Genomic DNA, 20,679 nt, shown 5'->3' with positions numbered 1-20,679 from the left:
TGACCACATTTTGCAAACTACACCCCTCAGGGAATTCATCTAGGGGTATAGTGTACATTTCAAACCCCCAGGGGTTTCACCAATTTTGATACAACTGGGCAGTGAAAATGAAAAATTAAATTTTTTTACACAAAAATGCAGTTCTGGCTCAAAATTTTTCATTTTCAGAAGGTATGAAGGAGAAAAAGCACCCCAAAATCTGTGCCCCAATTTCTCCCGAGTACGGCAATGCCTCATGTGTGACCAAAAAGTGGCAGGACTCAGAAGGGAAGGAGTGATATTTGGATTTTGCAGCACAAATTCTGGTGGAATGTTGGTGGGTGCTATGTCGCATTAGCAAGACCCCCAAAGCACCAATACAGTGGAACCCCCCCACAAGTGACCCCATTTTGCAAACTACACCCCTCAGGGAATTCATCTAGGGGTATAGTGTACATTTCAAACCCCCAGGGGTTTCACCAATTTTGATACAAGTGGGCAGTGAAAATGAAAAATTACATTTTTTTACACAAAAATGCCGTTCTGGCTCAAAATTTTTCATTTTCAGAAGGTATGAAGGAGAAAAAGCACCCCAAAATCTGTGCCCCAATTTCTCCCGAGTACGGCAATGCCTCATGTGTGACCAAAAAGTGGCAGGACTCAGAAGGAAAGGAGTGATATTTGGATTTTGCAGCACATATTCTGGTGGAATGTTGGTGGGTGCTATGTCGCATTAGCAAGACCCCCAAAGCACCAATACAGTGGAACCCCCCCACAAGTGACCCCATTTTGCAAACTACACCCCTCAGGGAATTCATCTAGGGGTATAGTGTACATTTCAAACCCCCAGGGGTTTCACCAATTTTGATACAACTGGGCAGTGAAAATGAAAAATTAAATTTTATTTACACAAAAATGCAGTTCTGGCTCAAAATTTTTCATTTTCAGAAGGTATGAAGGAGAAAAGGCACCCCAAAATCTGTGCCCCAATTTCTCCCGAGTACGGCAATGCCTCACATGTGACCAAAAAATACCAGTTGGGTGCATGGCAGGACTCAGAAGGGAAGGAGTGATTTTTGGATTTTGCGGCTCAGATTCTGGTGGAATGAATGGTGGGTGCTATGTGGCATTAGCAAGACCCCCGAAGCACGGTGAAATGATGAACCTAAAAATCCATAGATGTGTGGTATATTTTAAAACACTCCTTTATACATAGGCCAGGTTTGTCGGGGCAAGTGTCACACTGGAAAATAGTTTGCTTTCTTATTCCCTTTTTATAGCAAACTTTGCACCTTTTTTGTGTCCTGCCCTTTCTTCCAGTGGAGGGGATTTCATCAGGAAAATGCTGCCCTGGTACAATACGGGGGCCAGTACTAGAAGTACTGGGGCCCTCTGCCTGCTGGTTCCCAAATACTAGGCCCTTTATGACTTCCTCTTGAAAGTGCATAAATGTCCCCCTCTGGCCGGTAGAACGGAATAGCACGTAAGCGTTATACAGTGCCATCTGGATGATATACACGGCCAGCTTCTTGTACCAGATTTTTGTTTTCCGCAGGGCACTGTACGGCTTCAGTACCTGATCTGAAAGATCCACTCCGCCCATGTACCTATTGTAATCCAGGATACAATTAGGTTTTGAGGTGTGGGTACTGGTACCTCGTACAGGGACGGAGGTGGTACTGTCTCCGTGAATTGTTGTCAGTATAAGGACATCCCTCTTGTCCTTATATTTGACCAACAACATATTTTCGGTGCATAATCCCCTGCTTTCACCCCTTCTCATTACTTGGGCAATGTGCGTTTTTGGGAGGCCTCTTTGGTTCTTGCGCACAGTACCGCAAGCTGCTGTACCTCTTGAACCAAGGGCCTTAAACAGGGGGATGCTGGTGTAAAAGTTATCCACATAGAGGTGATAACCTTTATCCAGGAAGGGGTGCACTAAATCCCAGACAATTTTTCCACTAACACCTACGAGGGAGGGGGGGCATTCTGGCGGTTCAATTCTTGAATCCTTCCCTTCATATACCCTAAACCTGTGGGTGTACCCTGAGGTGCTTTCACACAGCTTATACATTTTTATGCCATACCTTGCCCTCTTACTGGGAAGGTACTGGCGGAATTTAACCCTTCCTTTAAAATGTATAAGGGACTCGTCTATGCAAATGAATTTATCTGGGATGTACATCTCTTCAAATTTGGCACTGAAATGATCAATGACCGGCCTGACTTTGAATAGCCGGTCAAAGGTGGGATCATCTCTGGGTGGGCACTGTGCATTATCGTTGTAATGCAAAAATTTAAGGATCGTCTCAAATCGAGCCCGGGGCATGGCCATACGGTAAAATGGGGTGCTGTACAGAACATCTGTACTCCAATATTGCCTAATTTCTGGCTTTTTTACTATGCCCATATGAAACACCAGACCCCAAAACGTCATCATCTATACTGCATCTACAGGGATCCACCTAGCAAATGATGACGTGGGGTTTTGAGCAATAAACTGCTGGGCATATAAATTAGTTTGGTCCACCATTAAATTTATAAAATCATCAGAGAAAAATAATTTGAAAAAGTCAATTTCTCTGAGACCTGTGGAATCAAATTGGATTCCTGGCATGGCCAAAAACTCAGGAACCTGGGGCTCAAAATTGTCTGGTGGTGGGGTCCATACGAGATCAATTATTGGGGGGGGGGTCTCAGCTGCTCTACGGGGGCGTCTTTGAGGGGGTCCCTCATCACTAGAGGAGGAAGAGGAGCTTAAGACGAAGCCTTCAAATTCCCCGCTTGCATCACTGGCTGTGTCAGAGTCAGAGGCAAGCATGGCATATGCCTCCTCCGCTGAATACATTCTTCTGGATGACTGGGATGACATTTGGGATGACATTTGGGATGACATTTGGGATGCCATTTTTATTTTTGTGTTACTGGTAGTGAAATGTTTCAACACGTGTATATTGTAGGGGGGGGTACAAACTTTATTTCAACCCGGGGGGTATGTAGTGTGTAGTGTGTATGTAGTGCAGAAAAAAAAAATACTTTATACAAAAAAAAAAATTGAAGGGGTTAAAAAAAAAAAAAAATTGAAGGGGTTAAAAAAAAAAAAATTGAAGGGGTTAAAAAAAAGGTCCTGCGCCAAAAATTGAGCACAGATGTTGGTCAGTAACGTCAGTCACTGAACAGCGCTCAAAGGCAACAGGAATTTGATCAAAAAAAAAAAAAAAAGATCAACCCTGTGCCGAAAAAGCTGATCAGTGATGTACGTCACTGATCAGCGCACAGTGGCCACAGGACACCCACAAAATCACAGTGTGTGTAAAAAAAAAATTAAAAAAAGACCCCACAGAAGCCTCAAAAAAAAAAAAAAGGTGATCAGTGATGCGACACTGATTACCAGTGAGGGGCAGCAGGTGCACAACCTTTGGTGCAACTGACAGTGCAACTGGCAGCAACTGGCAGGTATATATAAAAAAAAAAAACCTCTGCACCCCCAAAAAGTTGCTGATCACCTCAGATATAGTGATCAGCACAAAAGGCGGGGGCAGCAGACACAAAATTTAGCACTCTCTATCACTCTCTGTCACTATCTCTCTCTATCTCTCTATCTCTCACTATCTATCACTCTATGACACTGCAGCAGCAGCACTGACAGTTATATATATGAAAAATAACCCCTGCACCCCCAAAAAGTTGCTGGGGGTGCACAAAATGGGGGCAGCAGACACAAAATATAGCAGTCTCTATCACTCTCTGTCACTATCTCTCTCTATCTCTCACTATCTATCACTCTATAACACTGCAGCAGCAGCACTGACAGGTATATATATATATAAAAAAAAACCTGCGCCCCCAAAAAGTTGCTGATCAGTTAATTTATACTGATCAGCACAAAAGGGGGGGCAGCAGTCAGTTATATAAAAAATATATAGCACAATCTGTCACTATCTCTCTATCTCTCTCTCTATCTCTCTATCTATAACTATATCACACTGCAGCAGCACAAAATATAGCACTCTCTGACACTATCTCTCTCTATCTCTCTCTATCTATCTCTCTCTCTATCTAACGCTATTACACTGCAGCAGCACAAGTTCACAACACAGGAAGTCACAAGTACAGGATCCAGGAAGCATCCAGCACACTACAAGCAGTGATGAAGCAGTGATCAGGTAAGTATTTTGCTCGGTTCAGGTCAGTATACTGCGGCAGCTAGGCACGGTGACCACACTGCACGCAATTCCAGACCGGAATGGCGTCTGCAGTGCAGTCACCGTTAGTTTAAATCCCCCTCCTTGGCTGTGATTGGTCCGTCGGTCCGACGAACCAATCACGGCCTTTGGGGGCGGACGGGGTGAGGTGGGGTGACACCAGTGTCACCCTTACACCCCGCGGTGATTGGTGCTGTACTTTACAGCACCAATCACCTCCGATCGCGTGTCACCGGCGAACGTTATTCGCCGGTGACACAGAAAACGCTGTAATTGGCTGTTCACACTGAACAGCCAATCACAGCGATCGCCGACGGGGGGGCGGCATCGCAGCCCCCCCTGGGCATGCAGGGACATGTCTGCTGTCAGGGGCAGCAGACATGTTGAAACTGTCACCGCGTCTATAGACGCGGTGACAGTTACAAGCCATGACGTACATTTACGCCATGTGTCGGGAAGTACTTCCCGACCATGACGTAAATGTACGTCAAATGTCGGGAAGGGGTTAAGAACACTGTTGCTGTTAGAGGTAACAGAGGGTTGTGCACTATTGCACCAGGGAACAAGGAGTGGGAGGTCAGGCGTGAGCCCGTGACCGCTGTTTAGGACGACCACGGCGAACCCTACACTCTCTCTGTTGAGCATCTCGGGCAGATGACAAACCCCTGCGAATGCTAGTCTTCACCTATTGCCACTGCGTCCGAAGGAGCGAGTTATGCCCGCTCCAACCCCGATGCAGCTAGGTCTATGAGGGGACAAAGAGCTTGCAATCGTCAGAGGTTGGCTCAAGAGGAATAAGAGGGGGTTTCTTACTCAAGGTAAGAAGTGGGCGCCAGAAAATGGGGTGTATGTGGTTCCAGCTGCTCACACCAAGGAATGTCAATTCCTAAAAATATATATAGAAGAAAAAAAGGATTGTGGAGCGCTTGGGATTAAATTGTAGATGGGTTGAATATATGAATTATAATAAAAAATAACTATAAGGTCAATAGGGTATCACAATTCATGTACATTTATTTAAGACACTAAAAAATAGAGTAAGTGGAATAATACACTTAATCACATATAATTAAAACAGCACAAAAAAATGACACAAAAATATCAATAAAAATGGTAAAAGAAAAAGGACTGAGCCATATACTTATAGCGTTCTCCCTTTTGTCCAGTGACTGGATCGATCTGTCCTCCTTGGTGTTAGGAAGTTAATAATATGGGTGTCCATAAACCATGCTGGGAAAGATTGTTGTAGCCACTTTGTTTTGGGAATTGCTGCCTCTGTAAATGAAAAATGGCAGATATCCGTAGGCTGGTGGTGCGTTTTCCCAATAGTAAGATGGTGGTGGTGTCCCCGAGAATTTTCTTCCAATATCCAGATCAGATGAATTTGTATGGATAGGAGGTTGATACCGGGCAATGGGTGGTATAGGGAGTGTCCCGCAATATGGCTCTAAGTCCAAGGTTTTGATGAGTATCCTGACGCGTTTCGTTACCTATAATGGTAACTTTTTCAAAGGAATACTGCTTGGTGTCTGATCAGGCAATTTATACCTACATACAGGAAGTGCAAAGTGCATCACATAATAGTTACCCAGTTGACCTATAATTCATTAAATTGTGTTTTAATAGGAGGCAGACCTATCAAATACACATGTATGTAGAAATAACAAGTTTATATACCTAAATACAATTAATATGCAGCAAGAGATAACATTTAAAACGGGGATGTAGTGTATTTCCGGTATTTGGAATGCACTCTGCGTTCCAAATTCCGTTCTGCGAACCGCACCGTTTTGGCGGGAGATGGTTCTATAATTCCCTATTTGGTGGAAGTGTGTATACAGTAATATAGTCCCCGGTCCAGTGACCGCTAAATACTGTGCCCGCATAGTATAGGACGCGTTGGTCGTCCTCTCCACAGACGCATATTCACATCGCGTCTGTTTCCGGCTGTCAGTTGAGGCTACTTCCTGTCCCGTGGAACGCGGAAGTGTTTATGTTGCCAGCGTCACAGACAATTGAGACGCAGGAATACCGCTTCCTAATATATGGAACGCGGAAGTGGCTATATAATAGGCGGCATATAGATAGTATGGAACGCAGAAGTAACTAGTAGAAGAGATATAGACGGCTATATATAGACAGGGAATGTCAATTAAGAAAAATATATATATGAATGAGAGATAAGGGATGATATAATAAATAAATAAATGAATAAATAAATAGAGGTCCTGGTGTTTTAAATTTATAATCCTATGTACAGTCTGTGTGTCAGTACATATGTAATAATTATTAGAAGTTAAATAGATAAATACATGTAAATGATAAATATAAATACATATAGAAGGTTATTATTATTAAGAGAGATGGTTGTAGTAATAAGGGTTTCCTAGCAATAGAATTGAACAATAATAACCCACAAATAATTATTAATTACTAGGACTGTATAAATAAATTAATAAAAATAATAATAATAATAATAATAATAATCAAAATAAAAATAAATAAATATAAAAAATAATAAATGGAAAATAATAAAAATAAAGGTATATGAAAAAAGGTTATTGCTTCTTCATAAGCACATATTGAGCTCAACTTGGTCGTTCAATCCTTCAGGGAAGATTGAGTTCATTTGGTGCATCCAATAAATTTCCTGCTGACACAAGGTTTTAAAACGGTCACCTCCCCTTTTTGTATTTTTGATGTGTTCCAGTCCCACAATTTTCAAACAGAGTGGATCACTATTGTGATGGAGGAAATAGTGCTTGGATACAGTATGTTTCATAAGTTTATTAAGAATATTCCTTCTGTGTTCCAGGAACCGTTTTTTCAAAGATCGTGTAGTACGACCTATATATATCAGACCGCAAGAGCAGGTCAGCATATATATAATATAAGTACTTTCACAGTTAATAAAAGTTTTGATTTTGTAAATTTTGTTGTCACTCATTGTTATTTCCTTTTTATTATTTTGTATATATTGACAAGTGATGCATCTAGTTTTGTTGCATCTGAAACAACCGGACATTTTTTGTGATATTGATTGTAACCAGTTTTGGTCTTTATTTTCTTTTTTATTATCAAAAAAACTGGGGGCCAACAGGTTCTTAACAGTTTTATTTTTACGAAAAATGAAAGTGGGTTTTTCTGGAATCTGTTCTTTAAGGTCCGGATCACATCTTAGAAGGTTATAATTTTTATTGATGATTTTTTTAATTTGCATGTGTTCACTATTAAACGTAGATATGAAGGAAATCTCATTATCATAGTGAGGTATTTGATCACTCTGTTTACTCCTTTTTGGGATCAGTAGTTCTGCCCTATCCAACTTCCCAGCCTCAGTCTGTGCCCTCTGTACAATATGCTCCGGATAACCTCTCTCCAAAAAGGATTCTGCCATATCTTTACTCTGGGTTTGGTATGAGTCAAAATCCGAACAGTTCTTGCGTAATCACAGGAACTGCCCTTTTGGGATATTACGTTTCCAGGGTGGATACTGAGCGCTCTGAAAATGCAAATATGAATTGGTGTTTACCTCTTTGTTAAAATTAGAGGTATGTATACGGTTATCCTTGACAGTAAGTGTGATGTCTAAATAATTGATTTGTGAGGGGTGATAAGTGTGGGTGAACTGTAAATTAAAGGGGTTATTATTCAGAAATGTGACAAAGGAAAGTGCTGACTGTGCATCCCCGTGCCAAATAAAGAATAGGTCATCTATATAACGGCCATAGAGGACCAGGGACGCCCCGTGTCCGCCACCCCACACTAGCTGGTCTTCGACCATGCCCATGTAGAGGATGGCGTAACTCGGGGTGAACCTGGTCCCCATGGCCGTCCCCATCACCTGTAAGTAATAAGTGTTATTAAAAAGAAAATAATTATGGTGTAAAATGTAGTGGATAGAATCTAAAAGGAAAGTGATGTGAGAATCACTGAGGTCACCATCCTTACGTAATTTGTCAGAGATTGCTTTTATGCCTAAGGCATGTGGAATGTTTGTATAGAGACTTGAGACGTCGAGTGTCAGGAAGGCATAGTCCTCCTTCCACTCGACGTCTTTTATCAGATTGAGAAAATGTTGGGTATCTTTGATGTGTGACCTCAGTGATTGCACCCGTGATTGTAAAAAAGAATCCACGTATGCTGATAAATTAGAAGTGAGGGAGTGAATACCTGAAATGATAGGACGACCGGGTGGTGAGGTGAGGGACTTGTGAATTTTGGGTAAGTGGTAATAGGTAGGAGTGACGGGATGTTTAGAAAAGATAAATTGAAACTCTTCCTTAGAAATAATATTGTCTTGGATAGCCGTATCCAGAAGTTGTTTTAAAGATATAATATATTCAGGGGTGGGGTCTTTCATTAATTTTGTATAGTGGATAGTGTTTGTTAATTGTCTGTTAGCTTCTATTAAGTAGTCTTGTACATTTTGAACTACGACCCCCCCTCCCTTATCTGCTTCTTTTATAATTATCGCAGAATCTTTTTGTAAGTTTTTTAGGGCTCGTCTTTCCCACTTGTTTAGATTATCTTTCGTTTTATGTTGTTTCTTGTCTGAACATAGTGTTTTAAATTCCTCCATGGTGGTCTTGTAGAAGGCATCTATGGCTGAGCCTTTGGACCTAATTGGGTAGAAGTCCGATTTTTGTTTAAATTGCTTCCTGTCCCTATTTAGGTCAAAAATAAATGTTTCCGCATTACTTTGACTGTTCTCTTGTAGCAGAGATTCTAGTTCTGAAATTGCTTGTACATCTTTCTGGTCCAGAAGGATTGGTGATGCTTCTATATCTACTTTCTTAAGATTTTGATTGGCAAAAATTTTTTTCCTACATAACGTACGTACGAATCTGTTTAGTTCTACGAACAACAGGAAAATATTCGGAGGGGTGGTAGGGGAAAATTTGAGACCCTTTTCTAATATTTGTATCTCACCTCTATTTAGAACCCTAGAGGATAAGTTGAATACTTTTTTCTTTCTAGTTTTGTTGATTCAGTGATTTTTCAAAGCCATACGTTTAGATGTTAGTCTCTTGCCTCCTCTCTTTCCTCTCTGTCTGAATTTCTTCTTTTTTTGTTTGGGTTCCTTAAATAAGGTTCTCTGTCCCAATGTGTCTCCCTCTGAGTAGTTTTCCGTGATGTCGGGCCTAAAAAAACTTCCGGGGAGTTTTCTTTTTGTGTATCCCTTATTTTGGTTTTGGGTCTAGCTCCAGTGTGATAATCTTGTTTGGGTGTGTCTTCTGAGGGGGCCGGATAACGGGGTCTTCTATTGGGTGAATTATAATTCTCTCTCCTACGCCAAAATCTAGGGGATCTTTCACTGTTTCTCCTATTGAAAGGGACCCTATTTGTATTATAATCTCTCTGGGGGGGGTATACAGACTGGTGTTGGATTTTATCAGATTGTGGCATTTGTCTCTTTCTCCTATATGATCTGATATCACCCCCTTATAATCCTCTATATCTCTTTGAAATTTCTTGCATTTCATTTCCATAAGGGAATTTTCAAAGTTCAATATATTATTAGTTAATATGTCATCTCTTTCTTTATATTCCTTTGTGTTGTTAAATTTCTCTAATTTTTTCTTTAGATTTTCTATCTCTGACTCTGCTGCTTTAGCTTTTTTAAATATAAAATCTACCACAAGTTCCATCAGGGCAATTGAACATTTGTCCAACAGAACATTCCATTAATTTTGGAATTCTTCGTCAGTCTGGAAGATCGATGGTTTGCTAAGTCTAAGGCCTCTGGGAATGATTTTTTGATCGATATACTTCTGGAGATTAGTCCCATCGAGCCAATGTCTGGTCTCTAATCTCATCAGATCCTCCAGACTGTTGAAATCTCCCCTAAGATCATTATCCATATTGGACAATTTTTCAGTGGGTTTTTCCCATTTGGAAAAATAGGTCTGCCTCCTATTTATCCTATCATTATAGTTCACAAAGCAACCCATCTCTGTCTGCCCACTACGACAAGACTAGAGAGAGAAAAGAGGGGGTTTCTTACTCAAGGTAAGAAGTGGGCGCCAGAAAATGGGGTGTATGTGGTTCCAGCTGCTCACACCAAGGAATGTCAATTCCTAAAAATATATATAGAAGAAAAAAAGGATTGTGGAGCGCTTGGGATTAAATTGTAGATGGGTTGAATATATGAATTATAATAAAAAATAACTATAAGGTCAATAGGGTATCACAATTCATGTACATTTATTTAAGACACTAAAAAATAGAGTAAGTGGAATAATACACTTAATCACATATAATTAAAACAGCACAAAAAATGACACAAAAATATCAATAAAAATGGTAAAAGAAAAAGGACTGAGCCATATACTTATAGCGTTCTCCCTTTTGTCCAGTGACTGGATCGATCTGTCCTCCTTGGTGTTAGGAAGTTAATAATATGGGTGTCCATCTAACATATTTATAATGTACAGATGGGTTTAAGAACACTGTTGCTGTTAGAGGTAACAGAGGGTTGTGCACTATTGCACCAGGGAACAAGGAGTGGGAGGTCAGGCGTGAGCCCGTGACCGCTGTTTAGGACGACCACGGCGAACCCTACACTCTCTCTGTTGAGCATCTCGGGCAGATGACAAACCCCTGTGAATGCTAGTCTTCACCTATTGCCACTGCGTCCGAAGGAGCGAGTTATGCCCGCTCCAACCCCGATGCAGCTAGGTCTATGAGGGGACAAAGAGCTTGCAATCGTCAGAGGTTGGCTCAAGAGGAATGACTAACTAAAAGGGCCTATGCTGGTAATAACCCCTATCTGCCGGCACCAGGCCAAGGACGGGATTGCGACCCAGTCGCACACACAAGAGAGAGAGTTAAGGGGAGTCTCCACGGTAAAAGTAACAAGGGCAGGAACCGAATCCCCAAAACCGAAATACACTGGAACGCCCTGCCTAACCAAAGACTAGAGAAGGGTTAAGAAAACAAAGAGACAAGTACATTTACAGAGGAGAAAGTCCTCACAGAACTCTCAAAACTGAAAGTGGATAAATCAATGGGGCCAGATGGGATACATCCAAGGATACTAAAAGAGCTTAAAGGGGAGCTGGTAAAACCAATAACAGAATTATTCAACCAGTCACTAGCTACTGGAGTAATCCCAGAGGACTGGAAAACAGCGAATGTAGTCCCACTGCACAAAAGTGGAAGCAAGGAAGAGGTAAGCAACTATCGACCAGTGAGCCTTACATCAGTAGTAGGGAAATTGATGGAAACACTCTTAAAACAAAGAGTTGTAGAATATCTCAAAACCAGCAATTTACAGGATCCAAAACAGCATGGGTTTACTGGGGGAAGATCATGTCAAACAAATCTTATTGACTTTTTTGACTGGGTGACTAAAGTAATAGATCAAGGTGGGGCTGTAGATGTAGCTTATCTAGACTTTAGTAAAGCTTTTGACACTGTCCCACATCGCAGACTGTTAAATAAACTTGAAAGCTTGGGATTGGATTCTAAGATAGTTGAATGGATAAGAGCGTGGTTGCAGGACAGAAAACAGAGAGTTGTAGTAAATGGAGTACAGTCAAAGGAGGGAAAGGTTACAAGTGGAGTACCCCAGGGATCTGTACTTGGACCGGTGCTTTTTAATATCTTTATTGGTGATATTGCTAATGGAATTGAGGGTAAAATGTGCCTTTTTGCAGATGACACAAAGGTATGCAACAGGGTAGACACACCAGGAGGGGTAAAACAAATGATTGAGGATCTAGGCAGATTAGAGAAATGGTCAAGAGAATGGCAACTACAGTTTAATGCCAAAAAATGCAAAATCATGTACTTGGGTCTCAGAAATCCAAAGACTCAATATAGTATAAATGGCACTATAATGGAAACTACTGAGGAAGAGAGGGATCTAGGTGTCACCATTTCAGGGGACTTAAAAGCAGGTAGGCAATGTAACAAAGCAATGAAGAAGGCAAGTCAGATGCTTGGTTGCATAGGGAGAGGTATCAGCAGTAGAAAGAAAGAAGTAATAATGCCACTGTATAGGTCATTGGTACGACCTCACCTAGAGTATTGTGTTCAGTTCTGGAGGCCATATCTCCAGAAGGATATAAATACATTAGAGACTGTACAAAGAAGAGCAACTAAAATGGTGCATGGCCTACATCACAAAACGTACCAGGAAAGACTAAAAGATCTTAATATGTATACTTTAGAGCAGAGAAGGGAAAGGGGGGACATGATAGAAACTTTCAAATATATCAAGGGCTTTAACAAGGTACAGGTGGGAGACATTCTTCACAGGAAGAGGAGCAACAGAACACGAGGACATGCACTGAAACTAGAGGGAGGAAGATTCAGGGGAAATGCGAGGAAGAATTTTTTCACAGAAAGAGTAGTAGATAAGTGGAATAGCCTCCCAACAGAGGTGGTAGACGCAAATACAGTAGTACAATTTAAACATGCTTGGGATAAGCATATTGATATCCTTACAAAAAAATAAGGATCAAATATGGTTTGAGGTAACATGTTTAAAAAAAGGGGCAGACTAGATGGGCCAAGTGGTTCTTATCTGCCGTCAAATTCTATGTTTCTATGTTTCTATAAAAATGAGGAACTGGTAACCACCAGTGATGGAGACAGGCTGAACCCACGGAGGGGTGGAGGCCTGTGCCCTCCAAATTAAACTAACTGGCTGGTAGCCAAACAGTTGGTAACACTGGCCGGCTGACTGCCGACAAAATAAGGAAATAATTCCAGGCTCCACCGGAGCACTTATGTGACCTGGGACAGATGATGGGACCTGAAGCTGTCAGCAGGATCACAAAGGGACCAAGAGGCACAGACCTGGAACTGAATATGAGAGCTGATCACCAGGATGGGCAGCAGGCACGCTGGAGAGACTCTGCCAGAGACACCAAGGAACTGAAACCTTCGGGGACCAGAAGCAGCTTGCAAGAGCTATAACCAGCGTCTGTGTGCAGCAGACGCCGGCCTTTTATTTGAATCTGGCACCCCCTTAATGACGCCGGCGTCTGACGTAGTCAGCAGTCGGGCGGAAGTCCGGGGGCATTGCCAAGCAACGCCCCGATGCCCGGCGTCAGATTGTGGCCTGGGACGTTGCCTAGTAACGTCCCCCGGCCTGCTGTAGTGCGCGCCCACCGCCGACCGTCCGGAATCTCCAGCATCCGGACGACGGCTACTGGAGTTAGGGGACCGCCAAACAGCGTTCCAGGCGCTGCTGCGCTCCCCCTGCACCACCGTCTGTCCGGTATCCCTGGCACACGGGCAACGGTGCCTAACAGTTGCTGTGTATAGTAGCATTCCTCAGGGGATCACAATGCGAATGTAGAGTAGCATGTCGAACTCATTTGCATCACTGCTGGGTCTCATTGAAGTGAATTGGAGGTGGGCATATGCACAATTCCAATCAGGTCATTATCTTACATCATGGCCCCTTCTCTGTCTACTGAGCAGCTATAATGCTTATCTCTTTCACACTTTCATACAATGATAATAAAATATACCATACCTCCCAAAATCTGAAGTCCTGGAACCTGCCAAAAATATTTAGGGCTTGTCCTAGCGGCAAGGGGTTGTGGCCTATACTCGCTATGCTCCTGTGAGGCCATAACCTGTATTTGAAGCTGTGGGGGCATGGCCACAGTGTCTATTCATTCGCCGGGCAGGGGGCTCTCCTGACTGACCGCCCCCCCCCCCCCCCCCACTGCGGGATACTGCTCACAGCGACTGTTCTTTTAGTATAAAAAAATACAAATACAGCCAAGTCAATTAATTAAATTTAGTTCAATATTTCACCCAAAAAAGAACCGTCACTAAGAGCGACATATTTTGAGGATCTTTCACAGCAATGTTGGCACTCAAAGGATTAAGTGATACCTCACAATTGCCGGGTATCACACTATTATTAAAAACTATTCATTCCTTTTAGAAACATATTTATATTATTAGCTCAAATTAGAAATATTTAACCATTCCATTGTGTATTTGAAGAATTCCTCAGTTTTACTTGGAACTTGGAATTCTTTCCATGCCTGGCTGTCACTACAATTTTATAGATTATGTTAAAAAGATCACATACACGGGAATCAAATGAAGTATTTGGTCTCTATTTTGTAAAGCAGATCACGGTTCTTGTTTCCTAGCACGGTGCCCCCGATTTTGATCGTAGTGCATCTTATGCGATCGCATCGCATGCAATATAGCGGCATGCAATGCTATTTTTAATTGTACAAGCACCCTAATGGGTGCTTACAATGTTAAATGCACCCCAATTGTTAACGCCAACCCGAAGCGTGGCGAGCCTGTGACAGGCGGCAGTACGCGTCCTCCGACCTTTTTATACCCCCACTATCCACGTCGGAGTGGAGTTGATTTTAGATAGTGTGGCGAGCGCAGCGAACCACCGAGCCCAAAGCGTGGTGAGGGGACACGGATTACTTTACATGTATTCCGCATCTGCTCGCCACGCTTCGGGCTCGTACTTCGCGTGCGCTCGCCACGCTTCGGGCTCGGTGGCTCGCTGCGCTCGCCACACTATCTAAGATCAACTCCACGCCGACGTGGATAGTGGAGGTATGAAAAGGTCGGAGGACGCATACTGCCGCCCGTCACGGGCTCGCTGCGCTTGCCAAGCTTAGGGTTGACGTTGATAGTGGGAGTGGCGTTGACAATGGGGGTGCATTTAACATTGTAAGCACCCATCAGGGTGCTTGTACAATTAAAAATTGCATTGCATGCCATTTGCTGGCATGTGATGCTATGCAATATTTCATTGTACAAGCACCCCTGTTAATTTAACGGGAATATTGCATCCCATTCATTGCATACCACTACGTACGGTATGCGATAGGCGCAGTGCTAGGAAACAAGTACCCAGATCACGGCATACTAGATCAATTGCACAGGCAAGTGTAGTTACAGGCAGCAGCATACAGGTAATCACAGCATAAAACAGACTCCAATGGGTCACTACCTGGTATATTGCTTGGGCAGCTAATCAACTATCAAGAACATTTACCATCTGCCCTGAAAGCACTTATATCAGGAGATCACAGGTGATGGGTGGTGGGGGTGCACTTATTGTAGATGTGGTTTTCTAGCCCCTGTAAGGAGGAGATGTATCAACCCCCCCCCCCATAGAAAACAAGTGGAGAGGTCGCCAGAATCATATTCTAGCTATCATTTTATACAATGTATGATAGAAAATGATACCTGCTGTAAGATTAGTTGTTATGGGCAAAACCTCAACTTGGCCTTTTTAGAAGATTTGCTAAATCTCATAATAACTTCATCATCTGACGCATTGATTATTGCAATAATCTCCTTATTGGCCTTCCCTAATACAGACTCTCACCACTACAGTCCATCATGAATTCAGCTGCGAGGCTAATCTTCTTAGCAAGACGTTCATACTCTGCAAAGCTACTCTGTCAGCCACTTCACTGGTTACCTGTATTCTACCGTATTCAATACAAAAATTGTTTTACTTGCACACAAAGCCATAAACCAAATTACACCAACATACATATCTTCTCTTATCTCAAAATATCGTCCAACACATCCTCTACGCTCCTCCCAAGATCTGCGTCTCTCATCCACACTCATTACTCGCTCCCATTCCCGATTGCAAGACTTTCTTCGGGCTGCACCCACTCTGTGGAATGCCCTCCCAAGCACAATAAGACTCTCCCCCAGTCTCCAAACCTATAAACGTTCCCTGAAAACTCATCTCTTCAGGCAAGCTTATCAAATTCCAGAACCAGTCACAAAACCTTGCATTCTGGTAGAATCGATGCAATAAAGATTACATTATCTATCCTTATGTATCAATACCTATTTCCCTATAGCTTGTAAGCTTGAGAGCAGGGCCCTCCTACCTTTTGACTGTCTGCAAATACCCTGTTTGTTGTATCACGGTCTCCTTTTGTAAAGCGCAACGGAATATGCTGCGCTATATAAGAAACTGTTAATAAATAAATAATAAAGTATTATTTTATTTCTGCAGTATTTCATTCTGCACAGTCCACCTTCTATAGCTAAGCACAATGCATTGTGTTTTAGTAAGGTTATTTCAGGGATTTTCCTCAGCTACCAGTGTCATTTATAAATGTCCACTGATGGGTGTAACCTTACCATTAACAAATGAGTAAATTACTAAAATTTGCTTACAATAGCCCCCGCTTTTTAAATGAACTACCCCTATGACTAGCAGTATTCAGTAGTGTGGTGCGATAGTAGAATTTTGTTTGCAATATTATTTATAGTGATAAATGCTTAATATACAGATCACTTAAAGGTTTCTTTAATGCATAAGTTACACTGTATACTGTACTACACAAATCCTGATTTAATGACCCTTCTTCAAACTGGGGGACAAGACAAATGCACCCTTCTATAAATCAGCAGGGTGCTGACGTGAAAAGGACTTTCAGGCTATAAACGTTTCAGATGTGCCATATTTTTTCACATCTTGTTTATTATGTTGTTTGTAAAATGCATAATTTTGCCGGAAACAGTCATTCATATTTAATACTGCATTGTTTCTAAGAATAAGGAAAGACAAGTAACTGCTAGCATCTTTGTTCTATAAAGGTTTTGTGTCGACTGCACTTAATACAAGCAAAGCTGTCTATGGATTTATCATGCTACAAAGTAGTAGATGACTAGCCTTAATTATTCCCAATATACTTTACTCTAGAGTGACATAAAATAAACAAAGTCTACTGTAAAACTTCTGACAAGGACATAGTGCAACACAAACTAGGAGTTCTAACTGCAAAGAATTATTGTATTAAAACCAGTAACATTTACTTTATCAACTTTCTGCATGATTATATTCACCCAGAAAGGGCATTCATTTATCTGTGACATCTCTAAATTGTATTAGGTTCAAATAAATTATTTATTTGAAAAAAAAAAAACTCTGCATATAATCTACTCATTTGCATAAATTGATTGAAGAAAATATTAATAAGTGATCCCAATGACAAGTGCCACACTGAAGCTTTAATGAGCACTTAAAAGGAAGTCTCTTAATAAACATCAAATGGCATTTCATAACTTATTATTTTAAGTTAATTAGATTGTGCCAAACCATTTGAAATTGTCTATGGACTTTTAATTAATTTTCAATATCTAAGTCATAAAATGTCAATTGAATGCTTCTTAGGTCTATTTAATTCAACCACTGTCAGTTAATAATATCAACTTGTTTTTATGTTATAATTGAAGCCTGGTTTAAAAAAAAAAAGCAGAATACAGTTAGCAAGATTATAATGACAAAATTAATGAAAAAACAAACCTGGATCAAAGAATTCCTCTAAACAAAAAGGACAGTGTCATTTTATACAGTGCTGTCCAGGTATTTACAATACATGAGCAGGGCATCAATTGTATTACTGGGTAACTACTTGATTCGTAAAATAAAATTCATGAAGATCATCAGACAGAGGTGGATGCACAGAAAGTCTTAAGTTTACCAAGTTGATATAGATGTCTAGAAATTCTCTTGCAGTTACCTAGTGTAACGAAGAGATACATCAGAGCTACTGAAAATATGGAATGGATATATTGTCCATAGTAACTGTTCAATTTCTAGTTATCATTTAAAACAAAACATTCATTCAAATGCTAGCTGGAACCTTATTGGTCACTTTTGGCAATTTCTGTTTACTATACTTTAGAAAGTTTTCGACATCTTGCTTTATTTATATTCTTATCCCCACCAATGAAAAGCAGTTTCCAACCTGATATCTCTGCTTCTGCTGACAAAAGGACAATAAGCCTTATCCAGAGGCGGAACTACCATTGGTGCAGCAGGTGCAGTATACCTAAGGACTAAGGGCCCACTGCTGCCCCTGTCACTCTCTTTGGTCATTCACTGTTTTAACTTATCCCACTCTGCCTCTCCCTGTCACCCACTGTTGTGTTGCATATTGTGTACTTGGGTTTGGTTGGAGGAGGGGTTCCGAAATGATAAATTTTGCACCTGGGTTCACCACCCACAAGGTCTGCCACTTGCCTTATCCTGTATGTTCTCTGCATACTGTAATTCAAAACTGTCACTTACACCCTATGTTTAATCTGTATCCAAGGCTGGTTCAAGAATTCTTAGTGACCCAGGCAAAACATCAGCCTACAACCAATCCTCCTACCAAGATCAACCTCCCAGGCTCTCACAAACTTGACTTTTCTAAATTAAAAATAATTACTTACCTTCTGAATGGTGGACAGTTAGCACTCTATAGGCACATATTTCGGATGTACAGTAGATTAGAACACAGTCTAAGCTCCCCTGGTGTCCAAGGGAGATCACTATATTTCTAGAGACAGGAGTTTCCAAATGTTACTTTACGGCTTTGATAGGAAAAAATAATAAACACAACTTACAGTACAGTACCTTTTTCCACGTAGCTGCCATGAATGGGAATATTGACCCATAGGACACAGCCTTGCCTATGTGTCTAATAATTACCTAGATATTCCCAGCAAGTACTTCTTGGTGTTCTAATAGAAAGGCTGACTTACAGTATAGCCTGGAATTATTTGCACAAAAACCCTTCAAAAAGTGATAAAACCCATGATAAACAACCCAACCCAATTATAGTCCTAATGGAAAATGGTGCAAATGTGATACTTGAAGCAACAATACAATATCAAACAATGGCTGAAACACACATGATGACCCCAAATGATATTGAAATAGGCATAATTAGGGGTATTCTTACTAAGATGGGAGCTCTATTTAAGATGGATATTGTTCATAGCAAACAATCAGAATATACTTCTTATTTATTTAGCACCCTATAGAACCGTGGTTCTCAACCTCAGTCCTAAGGACCCCCCAACAGTTCACGTTTTCCAGGTCACCCTGCAGGTGCACTCATTATTCACTGACACATTTTAAAAGATGAAGATGTGGGGCTAATTACTTCACTTGTGATTCTCTGTGGAGACCTGCAAAATGTGAACTGTTGGGGGTCCTGAGGACCGAGGTTGAGAACCACTGCTCTAGAAGATAATAGATAGAATCTGATATTAACATCCCATCTAAAATAGATTTCCAATCTTAGTACATAAACCCATTAGTGTTCATATATTTTCTAACAGTTGTAGTACACTAATGGCTTTTGATTTTTAGTCTCATTTAGTCCCATTTAATAGTTCTAAAGTATGTATTTTACATGTATGTTTAATACATGTAAAATACATAATTTAGAACTATTAAATTAAATACCTTGGTGGTCAGCAAGAGGGTACAGAACAAAAATAAGTCAAAACACACAGGGCTGGAATAGTCCCAATGCTTAAGACTCTGCCAGTTGCAGCAACTCCATGTCTCATCTGGCTGAGAAAAAAAGGTTAGGAGCAATAGGAGAGAGTAGGGGATGGACGATGTGCTGGTTGTACAAGGAAGAGGGTGAAAGGGCCAGGGGACGGATGATGTCCTGGCTGCATTACAGTCCCGCAACATTTCCAACTTGTTAGTGCTGCTGAAAAGGCCAGAGAGCAGTGGAAAGTGTGGTTCCTAAGATCTGCTGCCGAACTACATGAAGGAAAGATCTATACAGATGGAGCGCCTCTCAGCCAGCGCCGGGGCTCGCCAGAATGCCCCTGCTAGAAGGCCCTCCTTCTGACTGGGACGCACCAGCGTTCCACTTTCCGGGTGGCGGGGGCCCGAACCCTGCCTGTCTCGGCTTCAGGGTGGGAGGTGGTATCGAGCGGCGCAGACTGGTGGCAAATAGCTCTGTTGTAAGGGGACGCGGGCGCGTCCCCTTCCGGCGGCTGACGGATGGTGATCCGACCGCCAGACCCCTGCTGGATGGAGTGAGCTCCATCTGTTAATGAAAGATGTTTCTTTTAGATGGGTCTTTATTTAGAAAAAGGTGGACACAACTACGTCCCTAAATTCTAGCACCGTAGGCAGCTGCTTAATGGTGGCGATTTCCCTGTTTCGGAGTTACACACAGTGCCAATATTCACGCAGATGGCCAATGATATAAGTACTAGACTTTTATTGATTGTTACCTAAATGAGCCACAGAATCAATTTGTATGCAGATAGAGTGGGTTTATGGTCCTTCATGTGAGGCAACAGGGGAGTGGCTAGGCAAATGCATGTCTGGTATACATAGATGAAGAAGCTGTACTCCATGCTCAGATGGAGAAGCTGTGCTCCATACTCAGATAGAGAAGCTGTAATCCATGCACAGAATCGCTGTTACATCCCTATCCCCCGGCACGACCATCACGGGATAGGGGTATTGCCTTAATACCCTGCAGGTGTATGGGCCCATTAAATCTACACAGCGTACAATATTACCATTACAACTAATAATCATCAGCTTTGAATTTTTTTAACAACTTTATAGCACACAGTTAATTTCTGAGTTAAAATTCCTGAAACACTGCCATCTGTTGGCAGCGTGTGAAACTACATCTCTTTCTCACATGCACAAACACAGAGGCAATCATAAGGTAGCAGACAAGCTTTCGAAGCATTTGCTTTGAGC

This window comes from Crinia signifera, chromosome 1 (genome assembly GCF_055691185.1).
Source record: "Crinia signifera chromosome 1, ASM5569118v1, whole genome shotgun sequence".
Lineage (NCBI taxonomy): Eukaryota > Metazoa > Chordata > Amphibia > Anura > Myobatrachidae > Crinia > Crinia signifera.
The sequence above is the reverse complement of the archived record's forward strand: the minus strand, read 5'-3'. Positions refer to the sequence as shown.